The following is an 11,208-nucleotide window of genomic DNA, read 5'->3' as shown; positions in this document are numbered from 1 at the left end:
ACAAGACCTTCAGAGCAGACAGTGCTACCTATCGAAGGAGATCTCTTGTTGGGTCCCGATAGCTCCGCAGAGATGGATTCAGAGACAGATGACTAGTCCTATTCCCCCACTGAGGTGTACGCTCTAACTTGGCACGGTTATACTGCTCATATCATGCATACGGTGTCTTGCATTGCATAGTTTAGACATCATATACACAATATTGAACACCATGTTCTTAGTTCAGACATCATATCGAATGCCCTCTGTTTAGCATATAAATCACATATGTGAATTAAATGATGCGATCCTGATTACTTAGATAACATGTAGGTGAATTATGTCATGCGATCCTGTTTAGTTATTCATCATATCTTTGAATTATGTTATGCTATGCTATCCAGTTTAGATAGACATCATATATGTGAAATTATGTCATGCTATCCGTTAGTTAAACAATATGCATGTCAACTATTTCATGCCCTCTTTTTTCCACACTATCTATTGCATCTATCTCTCATACAATGTCTGTATATTCAAATATGTTTCCTGTTTATCAGCCATATGAATTGGAGCGGGTGATGCCAGTATCTAGCGGACTAAAAACACGGTCTTCAAATAAAACAGTGCTACCTCTTGGTGGAGATAGCACCCCGGTTGTACATGCACAAGAACCAGCCCTACCACACATAGCCCAAACTCTCGCAGATTGTACCCCTACTACGATGGACCGAGAACCAGCTTCACCCAATCTAACCCCAACCCCAGCCGATAGTAACCCAGTTCCTGTTGACATAGCACCATATCCACCACAGAGCTCCCAAACAAGAGCAGTTAGTAAGGTAGCTCCAGTGCCCATAGGGCCAGTACTATCACGGCGAACCCCAACTCCACCAGTTAGTACGCCTATTCCCGTGGAGGAAGCACAACCAGCTAGTCGTAGTTTAGCATCTATCGCATTTGATGTTGTTAAATCGTATGTGCCTATCTTCCCATCTTGGAAATATTATACTGAAGATGAAGGAAAATGCCAGTTGCAGGTGTTTGTCCAGGAGTTATGTGTAAGTAATGTTATTCATGGCAATTACTTTGCTTCGTCCCATACATCCTACCTCCATGATGGTTATAATACAGCAAATTTTCCCATTTTTCTCTATAGAGAAGGACCGATTTGGAAACTCAGGATGAGGTAACCTGTGCTAATACCTTTTCTATCTTCAAGAATGCTTGGTGGCAGTATCGGAATTACCTGAAGAAAACGTACTTCACTGGCAAAGAAACTCATCAAATTCCCTTACGTTCTCCTGAGACACATTTACTGGACGATGACTGGGAATGCCTTGTTCTGTACTGGTCCCGAACCAAGAATGTGGTAAGGTCTATGAGCTCATTTTCTATTTTAAGTAGTATATTCTTGCGTCTTACTTTACTCTGTTCATGTAGAACAAGTGCCTAAACCTGAAGAACAACTGTTCTAATTTAAGATTCCATTGCTACCATAGGACATAGATATATGTTTGTTTGATGCTTTTATTATGTACTAGTACTTGGCAGTAGAAGACTTGGTAGTTTAATCCTGTCCACCTTACTAATGAACTGGTTCACCGAAATGAGTTTCATATACTAGTACATGCTAAACTGGTTATGTGTCTGCTTGTTTCTTCTTTTAGAATGCTGACAGAATATTGGGAAGAGTGCCTTATTAAGCAACGGTAAAGGAAGTATTGCAGATAAGGTTCAGGATAGTGACACATCCTGTCTTGGTTTAGTGTTGGAGTTACTGGCCACTACCGCTTGCACAAGCTATTCAAACTCACTGTCTGAATCAGTTTGTTTTGTTGAGTCTCCACTACAAGCTGAAAGACATCGATCAGCTGTGCTGCGACAAGAAGCGGAAGGACTGCGGAAGTCCCTGGAGCATTCAAATGCATACATTCTGGTGCAACAGCAAGCGTTGGAGGATTTTAGCGCCAAACAGGACAAAGCTAATCAGCTTGCTAAGCTTATTGCCAGCATGGTGGATACCCAGGATAACGTTTCTTGAGCTCTTCTGAAGTTGTTTCAGTTATGCTCTTGTTTTGCTGCCGCGTTTATTTGCACTGGTAGCCAATTTTGACAGCCAGTGTATATGATATGCTGCTTTGTTCCCTATATTTGCACTGGTGGCGAACTTTGATGCCTAGTGGATGTAATATGTGTAATAGCCGTGATAGCCTAGCGTTAATTGCTTGCTTATTTATTTCCTTGTTGTCTTGTTTATTTGTTTGCTTGTAGTCATTGCAGTTCTTTTTCCGCGGTTAACTAGTGGCTACAATAACCTATTTTTTTAAACTAGGCCACTATAACCATGGGCTAATATTTACTGTAGTGACACTGGGCCTCCTATGGGCCGTAAAAACAGTGGGCCTTCTACGGGCCATAGAAACAGTAGGCCTTCTACGGGCCGTAGAAACAATGGGCCTTCTACGGGTCGTATCATCAATGGGCGATATACGGGCCGTATGATCAATTGGCCAAACATGGGCCAATAATAGGCCGCATTATGGCCGTAAACGGGCTAGAGTTGGAATCGTCCGTTCATGGGCCGACCGTAACGGGCCATCGTTAATAGGCCCTATTTGATGACGCTATGAAAAGGGCCCAACATATTAACGAACCACAAATGGGCCGACTGTAACCACGTGCTGAATTTGGCCCACAAGCAGAAAATGAGAGTAACGGGCCGTAAGTAAACGTATGCTAGAAATGAGCCCAAGAATAAATGGGCTTTGAGAAGGCCGAAAGATAACATGGGCTGGAAACGGCCCAACGGAATAACGGGCCGTTAATGGGTATAAAGTGATACACTGTTCATTATGGGCCAGTTTCACCACGGGCCATTAATGGGTGTAAAGTGATACACTGTTCATTACGGGCCAGTTTCACCATGGGCCGTTAATAGGCCAAGAGTTACATAGGGCCTCATATGGGCCGAAAGACGTCATGGGCCATACATGGGCCAGAGGTGAAAACGGGCTGGAATCATATTGGATGGCCCAGATGACGCTACTAGGCCTAATTCGGATAGGGCATAACAAGCCTTGGGTTAGCGGGCTATAAATGGGCTATATGCGAACAGGCCGTTAACAGGCTTTCCATGGGCCGGCCCGCCACCTTTTGACCAAGTCAAACGGGCCGGCCTTTTCACAGGAATGGGCCTCTATTGGGCCGTGCCACGTGTCGACGTATCATAGGCGCCTTCCGTCCAATGAGTGGCTGATATCTGTCCCAACGATGAGCCAACACGTGTTTCCTCCAGCCAATGATGATTTTACACGTGGAAAATCCCCATTGGTCGGGGTTGTTAACAGGTTATCAGATCCAAAACCCGACCCAATAGCTTAACGGCGTTCCGCTATGGTGGATGCCACGTGTCGGTCACCCTTGACGAAAGCACTTCTGTGACGCGCGACTTATCGTCATGGAAGTGGACACTTCCGTGATGATAATTTTGGTAATGTCGTGGAACACTTCTACGACAGCATAGGTATGACTATCTTGATTCTGTCATAAATTTGTCATGGATGTACATGCATGACAAAAAAGCGACCTACTGTGACAAACACGTATCATCACGGAAGTGTATTTTTTTGTAGTGTCTCTTGTGTCCCCAACAGTTCAATACAATGGTAAATTGTATAGGTGCACTAGTTCGGCGAAGAGATGGTGATACAAGTGCAATATGGATGGTAGATATAGGTTTTTGTAATCTGAAAATATAAAACCAGCAATGTAACTAATGATAAAAGTGAGCAAAAACGGTATTGCAATGCGTTGAAACAAGGCCTAGGGTTCATACTTTCACTAGTGCAAGTTCTCTTGACAATAATAACATAACTGGATCATATAACTATCCCTAAACATGCAACAAAGAGTCACTCCAAAGTCACTAATAGCGGAGAACAAACGAAGATATTATTGTAGGGTACGAAACCACCTCAAAGTTATTCTTTCTGATCGATCTATTCAAGAGTCCGTAGTAAAATAACACGAAGCTATTCTTTCCGTTCAATCTATCCTAGAATTCATACTAGAATAACACCTTAAGACACAAATCAACCAAAACCCTAATGTCACCTAGATACTCCAATGTCACCTCAAGTATCCGTGGGTATGATTATACGATATGCATCACACAATCTCAGATTCATCTATTCAACCAACACAAAGAACTTCAAACAGTGCCCCAAAGGTTCTATCGGAGAGTCAAGACGAAAACGTGTGCCATCCCCTATGCATAAGTTCACGAGGTCACAGAACTCGCAAGTTGATCACCAAAACATACATCAGTGGATCACGTGATATCCCATTGTCACTACGGATAAGAACATGCAAGACATACATCAAGTGTTCTTAAATCCTTAAAGACTCAATCCGATAAGCTAACTTCAAAGGGAAAACTCAATTCATCACAAGACAGTAGAGGGGGAGAAACATCATAAGATCCAACTATAATAGCAAAGATCGCGATACATCAAGATTGTGCCAAATCAAGAACATGAGAGAGAGGGGGGGAGAGAGAGAGAGATCAAACATATAGCTACTGGTACATACCCTCAGCCCCGAGGGTGAACTACTCCCTCCTCGTCATGGAGAGCGCCGGGATGATGAAGATGGCCACCGGAGAGGGATTCCCCCCTCCGGTAGGGTGCCAGAACGGGTCTAGATTGGTTTTCGATGGCTACAGAGGCTTGCGGCGGCGGAACTCCCGATCTAGGTTTCTTGCTGGAAGTTTGGGGTTATATAAGAGGTGTTGGAGTCGGGAACAAGTCAGGGGGCCCCCGAGGCGGCCACGAGGTAGGGGGGCGCACCCCCCACCCTCGTGGTGGCCTCGGGACTCTTCTGGCCCATCTCCGGTACTCTGTGGGCTTCTTCCGGTCCAAAAATGATCTCCGTGAAATTTCAGGTTAATTGGACTCCGTTTGGTTTTCCTTTTCTGCGATACTCAAAAACAAGGAAAAACGGAAACTAGCACTAGGCTCTATGTTAATAGGTTAGTCCCAAAAATCATATAAAATAGAATATAAATGCATATAAAACATCCAAGGTTGATAATGTAATAGCATGGAACAATCAAAAATTATAGGTACGTTGGAGACGTATCAATCACTGTCGTTGTTTTGATGCATCGGTAAGAACGGTTCTTGCTAGAAGCCCGTGGAAGCCACGTAAAACTTGCAACAACGAAGTAGAGGAGGTCTAACTTCTTTTTGCAGGGCATGTTGGGATGTGATATGGTCAAGACATGATGTGATATACGTTATTGTATGAGATGATCATGTTTTGTAAAAGTTATCGGCAACTGGCAGGAGCCTTATGGTTGTCGCTTTATTGTATGAAATGCAAACGCCTTGTAATTGCTTTACTTTATCACTATGCGTTAGCGATAGTTGTACAAGAAATAGTTGGCGAGACGACCATGACGCTATGATGGAGATCAAGGTGTCAAGATGGTCACGATGGAGATCATGATGGTGCTTTGGAGATTGATCAAAGGCACAAGATAATGATGGCCATATCATGTCACATATTTTGATTGCATGTGATGTTTATCTTTTATGCATCGTATTTTTCTTAGTATGGCAGTAGCATTATAAGATGATCCCTTTCTAAAATTTCAAGGTATAAGTGTTCTCCCCGAGTATGCACCATTGCGACAGTTCGTCGTGCTGAGACACCACGTGATTATCAGGTGTGATAAGCTCTACGTTCACATACAACGGGTGCAAGACAGTTTTGCACATGAGGAATCCTCGGGTTAAACTTGACGAGCCTAGCATGTACAGACATGGCCTGGGAACACTGGAGACCAGAAGGTCGAACATGAATCATATAGTAGATATGATCAACATAGAGATGTTCACCATTGAAAACTACTCCATCTCACATGATTATCGGACATGGTTTAGTTCATATGGATCGTGTGATCATTTAGATGACTTGAGGGATGTCTATCTAAGTGGGAGTTCTTAAGTAATATGATTAATTAAACTTAATTTATCATGAACTTAGTCCTGATAGTATTTGCATATCTATGTTGTAGATCTATAGCTCGCGTTGTAGCTCCCCTATGTTTTTGATATGTTCCTAGAGAAAACTAAGTTGAAAGATGATAGTAGCAATGATGCGGAATAGGTCCGTGATCTGAGGATTATCCTCATTGCTGCACAGAAGAATTATGTCCTTGATGCACCTCTAGGTGACAGACCTATTGCAGGAGCAGATGCAGACGTTATGAACATTTGGCAAGCTCGATATGATGACTACTTAATAGTTTAGAGCACCATGCTTTTCGGCTTAGAACCGGGACTTCAAAAACGTTTTGGATGACACGGAGCATATGAGATGTTCCAAGATTTGAAATTGGTATTTCAGACTCATGCCCATGTCAAGAGGTATGAGATCTCTAACAAGTACTTCTGCCTACAAGATGGAGGAGAATAGCTCAGCTAGTGAGCATGTGCTCAGAATGTCTGGGTGCTACAATCACTTGTATCAAGTGTGGGTTAATCTTCAAGATAGTGATTGGCAGAGTTCTCTAGTCACTCTCACCAAGTTACTAAAACTTTGTGATGAACTATAATATGCAAGGGATGACGAAAACGATTCCCAAGCTTTTCGCGATGCTGAAATTAGCGAAGGTAGAAATCAAAAAGAGCATCAAATGTTGATGGTTAACAAGACCACTAGTTATGAGAAAAATGGCAAAAGGGAAAGAGAGGGAACTTCAATAAGAATGGCAAGCAAGTTGCCACTCTCGGGCACAAGCCCAAATCTGGAGCCAAGCTTGAAACTGAGTGCTTCTACTGCAAAGGGAATGATCACTGGAAGCGGAACTACCCCAGCTACTTGGCGGATAAGAAGGATGGCGAAGTGAACAAAGGTATATTTGATATACATGTTATTGATGTGTACTTTACTAGTGTTCGTAGAAACCCCTGGGTATTCGATACCGGTTAAGTTGCTAAGATTAGTAACTCAAAACGGGAGTTGCAGAATGAACAGAGACTAGTTAAGGACGAGGTGATGATGTGTGTTGGAAGTGATTCCAAGGTTGATACGATCACCATCGCACACTCCTTCTACCTTTGGGACTATAGTGTTGAACCTAAATAAATGTTATTTGGTGTTTGCATTGAGCATGAACATGATTGGATCATGTTTATTGCAATACAGTTATTCAGTTAAGTAAGAGAATAATTGTTGCTTAGTTTACACGAATAAAATATTCTATGGTCATACACCCAATGTTAATGGTTTATTGAATCTCGATCGTAGTGATATACATATTCATAATATTGATGCCAAAATATGCAAAGTTGATAATGATAGTGCAACATACTTGTGGCACTGCCGTTTAGGTCATATTGGTGTAAAGCGCATGAAGAAACTCCATGCAGATGGGCTTTTGGAATCACTTGATTATGAATCATTTGATACTTGCGAACCATGCCTCATGGGCAAGATGAATAAAACTCCGTTCTCCAGAAGAATGGAGCAACCTAATGACTTATTGGAAGTAATACATACCGATGTATGCGGTCTGATGAGTGTTGAGGCTTGCGACAGGTATCCTTATTTTCTAACCTTCACAGATGATTTGAGCAGATATGGGTATATCTACTTAATGAAACACAAGTCTGAAACATTTAAAAAGTTCAAAGAATTTCATATAGAAGTGGAGAATCATCATAACAAGAAAATAAAGTTTCTACGATCTGATCGCGGAGGCGAATATTTGAGTTACGAGTTTGTCCTTCATTCAAAACAATGAGGAATAGTTTCACAACTCACACCACCTGGAACACCACAGTGTAATGGTGTGTCCGAACGTCATAACCGTACTCTATTAGATATGGTGTGATCTATGATGTCTCTTACCGATTTAGCACTATCGTTTTGGGTTTATGCATTACAGACAGCTACATTCACATTAAATAGGGCACCATCTAAATCCGCTGAGACGACACCGTATGAACTGTGGTTTGGCAAGAAACCTAAGCTGTTGTTTCTTAAAATCTTGGGGTTGCGATGCTTATGTGAAAAAGCTTCAGCCTGATAAGCTCGAACCCAAATTGTAGAAGTGCGTCTTCATAGGATAGCCAAAAGAAACGGTTGGGTACACCTTCTATCACATATCTGAAGGCAAGATCTTTGTTGCTAATAATGGATCCTTTCTAGAGAAGGAGTTTCTCTCGAAATAAGTGAGTTGGAGGAAAGTAGAACTTGATGAGGCAATTGTACCTTCTCTCGAATTGGAAAGTAGCTCATCAGGGAAATCAGTTCCAGTGATGCCTACACCAAGAGAGGAAGCTAATGATAATGATCATGAAACTTCAGATCAAGTTACTACCGAACCTCGTAGGTAAACCAGAGCACGTTTCGCACCAGAGTGGTATGGTAATCCTATTATAGAAGTCATAATACTAGACCATGACAAACCTACGAACTATGAGGAATCGAGGATGAGCCCAGATTTCGATAAATGGCTTGAGGCCATGAAATCTGAGATATGATCCATGTATAAGAACAAAGTGTGGATTTTGGTTGACTTGCCCGATGATCGGCAAGCCATAGAGAATAAATGGATCTTCAAGAAGAAAACTGACGCTGATGGTAATGTTACTGTCTACAGAGCTTGACTTGTTGCGGAAGGTTTTTCGACAAGTTCAAGGTGTTGATTACGATGAGATTTTCTCACACGTAGCGATGCTTAAGTATGTCCGAATCATGTTAGCAATTGTAGTATTTTATGAAATTTGGTAAATGGACGTCAAAAATACATTCCTTAATGGATTTCTTAAAAAGAGTTGTATATGATGCAAGCAGAAGGTTTTGTCGATCCTAAAGGTGCTAACAAAGTGTGCAAGCTTCAGCAATCCATCTATGGACTAGTGCAAGCATCTCGGAGTTGGAATATACGCTTTGATAAAGTGATCAAAGCATATGGTTTTATACAAACTTATGGTGAAGCCTGTATTTACAAGAAAGTGAGTGGGAGCTCTGTAGCATTTCTGTATTATATGTGGATGACATATTGTTGATCAGGAATGATATAGAATTTCTGGATAGCATAAACGGATAATTGAATAAGATTTTTACAAAGCACATAGATTGAGCATCAAGATTTATAGAGATAGATCAAGACGCTTGATAGTACTTTTACAAAGCACATACCATGATAAGATTTTGAAGGAGTTCAAAATGGATCAGTCGACGAAAGGGTTCTTACCTGTGTTACAAGGTGTGAAGTTGAGTAAGACTCAAAACCCGACCACGGTAGAATATAGAGAGAGAATGAAAGTCATTCCCTATGCCTCAGTCATAGGTTCTATAAACCTATTGTGTGCCTTGTCATAAGTCTGGCAGGGAGGTACCAATAGTGATCCAGGAGTAGATCACTAGACGGCAGTCAAAATTATTCTTAGAGGACTAAGGAAATATTTGTCGGTTGTGGAGGTGATAAAGAGTTCGTTGTAAAGAGTTACGTCGATGCAAGCTTCTACACCGATCCAGATGACTCTGAGTCTCAATCTGGATACGTATTGAAAGTGGGAGCAATTAGCTAGAGTAGCTCCTTGCAGAGCATTGTAGACATAGAAATTTGCAAAATACATACGAATTTGAATATGGCAGACCTGCTGACTAAACTTCTCTGACAAGCAAAACATGATCACACCTTAGTACTCTTTGGGTGTCAATCACATAGCGCTGTGAACTAGATTATTGACTCTATTAAACCCTTTGGGTGTTGGTCACATGGCGATGTGAACTATGGGTGTTAATCTCATAAAGATGTGAACTATTGGTGTTAAATCGCATGGCGATGTGAACTAGATTATTGACTCTAGTGCACGTGGGAGACTGAAGGAAATATGCCCTAGAGGCAATAATAAAGTTGTTATTTATATTTCCTTATATCATGAAAAATGTTTATTATTCATGCCAGAATTTTCTTAACTGGAAACTTGATACATGTGTGGATACATAGACAAAACACCGTGTCCCTAGTAAGCCTCTATTAGACTAGCTTGTTAACCAAAGATGGTTAAGTTTCCTAAGCATAGACATGTGTTGTCATTTGATAAACGGGATCACACCACTAGGAGAATGATGTGATGGACGAGACCCATCCGTTAGCTTAGCATGTTGATCGTTTAGTTTTATTACTATAGATTTCTTCTTGTCATATACATATTCCTTCGACTATGAGATCATGCAACTCCCGGATACCGGAGGAATACCTTGTGTGCTATCAAACGTCACAACATAACTAGGTGATTATAAAGATGCTCTACGGGTATCTTCGAAGGCGTTTGTTGGGTTGGCATAGATCGATATTAGGATTTGTCACTCAGTGTATCAAAGAGGTATCTCTGGGCCCTCTTGGTAATGCACATCATAATTAGCCTTGCAAGCAATGTGACTAATGAGTTAGTTCCGGGATGATGTATTACGGAACGAGTAAAGAGATTTTCCGGTAACAAGATTGAACTAGGTATGAAGATACCGATGATCGAATCTCGGGCAAGCAACATACCGATGACAAAGGGAATAACATATGTTGTCATTACGGTACGACCGATAAAGATCTTCGTAGAATATGTGGGAACCAATATGAGCATCCAGGTTCCGCTGTTGGTTATTGACTAAAGAGGTGTCTCAGTCATGTCTACATAGTTCTCGAACCCGTAGGGTCCGCGCGCTTAACGTTCGATGACGATTTTGTATTATATGAGTTATGTGATTTGGTGACCAAATGTTGTTTGAAGTCCCGGATGAGTTCACGGACATGACTAGGAGTCTCTAAATGGTCGAGAGGTAAAGATGGTATTGGGACACCGGAAGTATTCTGAGGGTACCGGGTGCATATCGGGTCATCAGAAGGGGTTTCGGGCATCCCGTGAGCAACTACATGGGCCTTAATGGGCTAAGAGGGGGACAGACCAGCCCCTAAGGGCTGGTGTGCCCCATGTAGGCCGAAATAAGGGAAAGCAAAGAGGAGAAGGGAGAAAGGAAGGGGAGGGATTCGCCCCCCCCCCCCATCCTTCCCTCCTCCCTCCTCCTTCCTTCCCCCTCTGAATGAATATGGAAGGGGGAGGCCGAATTGGGAGGCACCCAAGTAGGATTCCTCCTACTTGGGGCGCCCCATTGGTTGCCTCTCCTCCCCTCCAACCTATATATATGAGG

Source organism: Triticum urartu, chromosome 6A, assembly GCF_056163025.1.
Source record: "Triticum urartu cultivar PI428250 chromosome 6A, HENAU_Tu73, whole genome shotgun sequence".
Taxonomy (NCBI): domain Eukaryota; kingdom Viridiplantae; phylum Streptophyta; class Magnoliopsida; order Poales; family Poaceae; genus Triticum; species Triticum urartu.
This window is presented reverse-complemented; position numbering follows the sequence as displayed.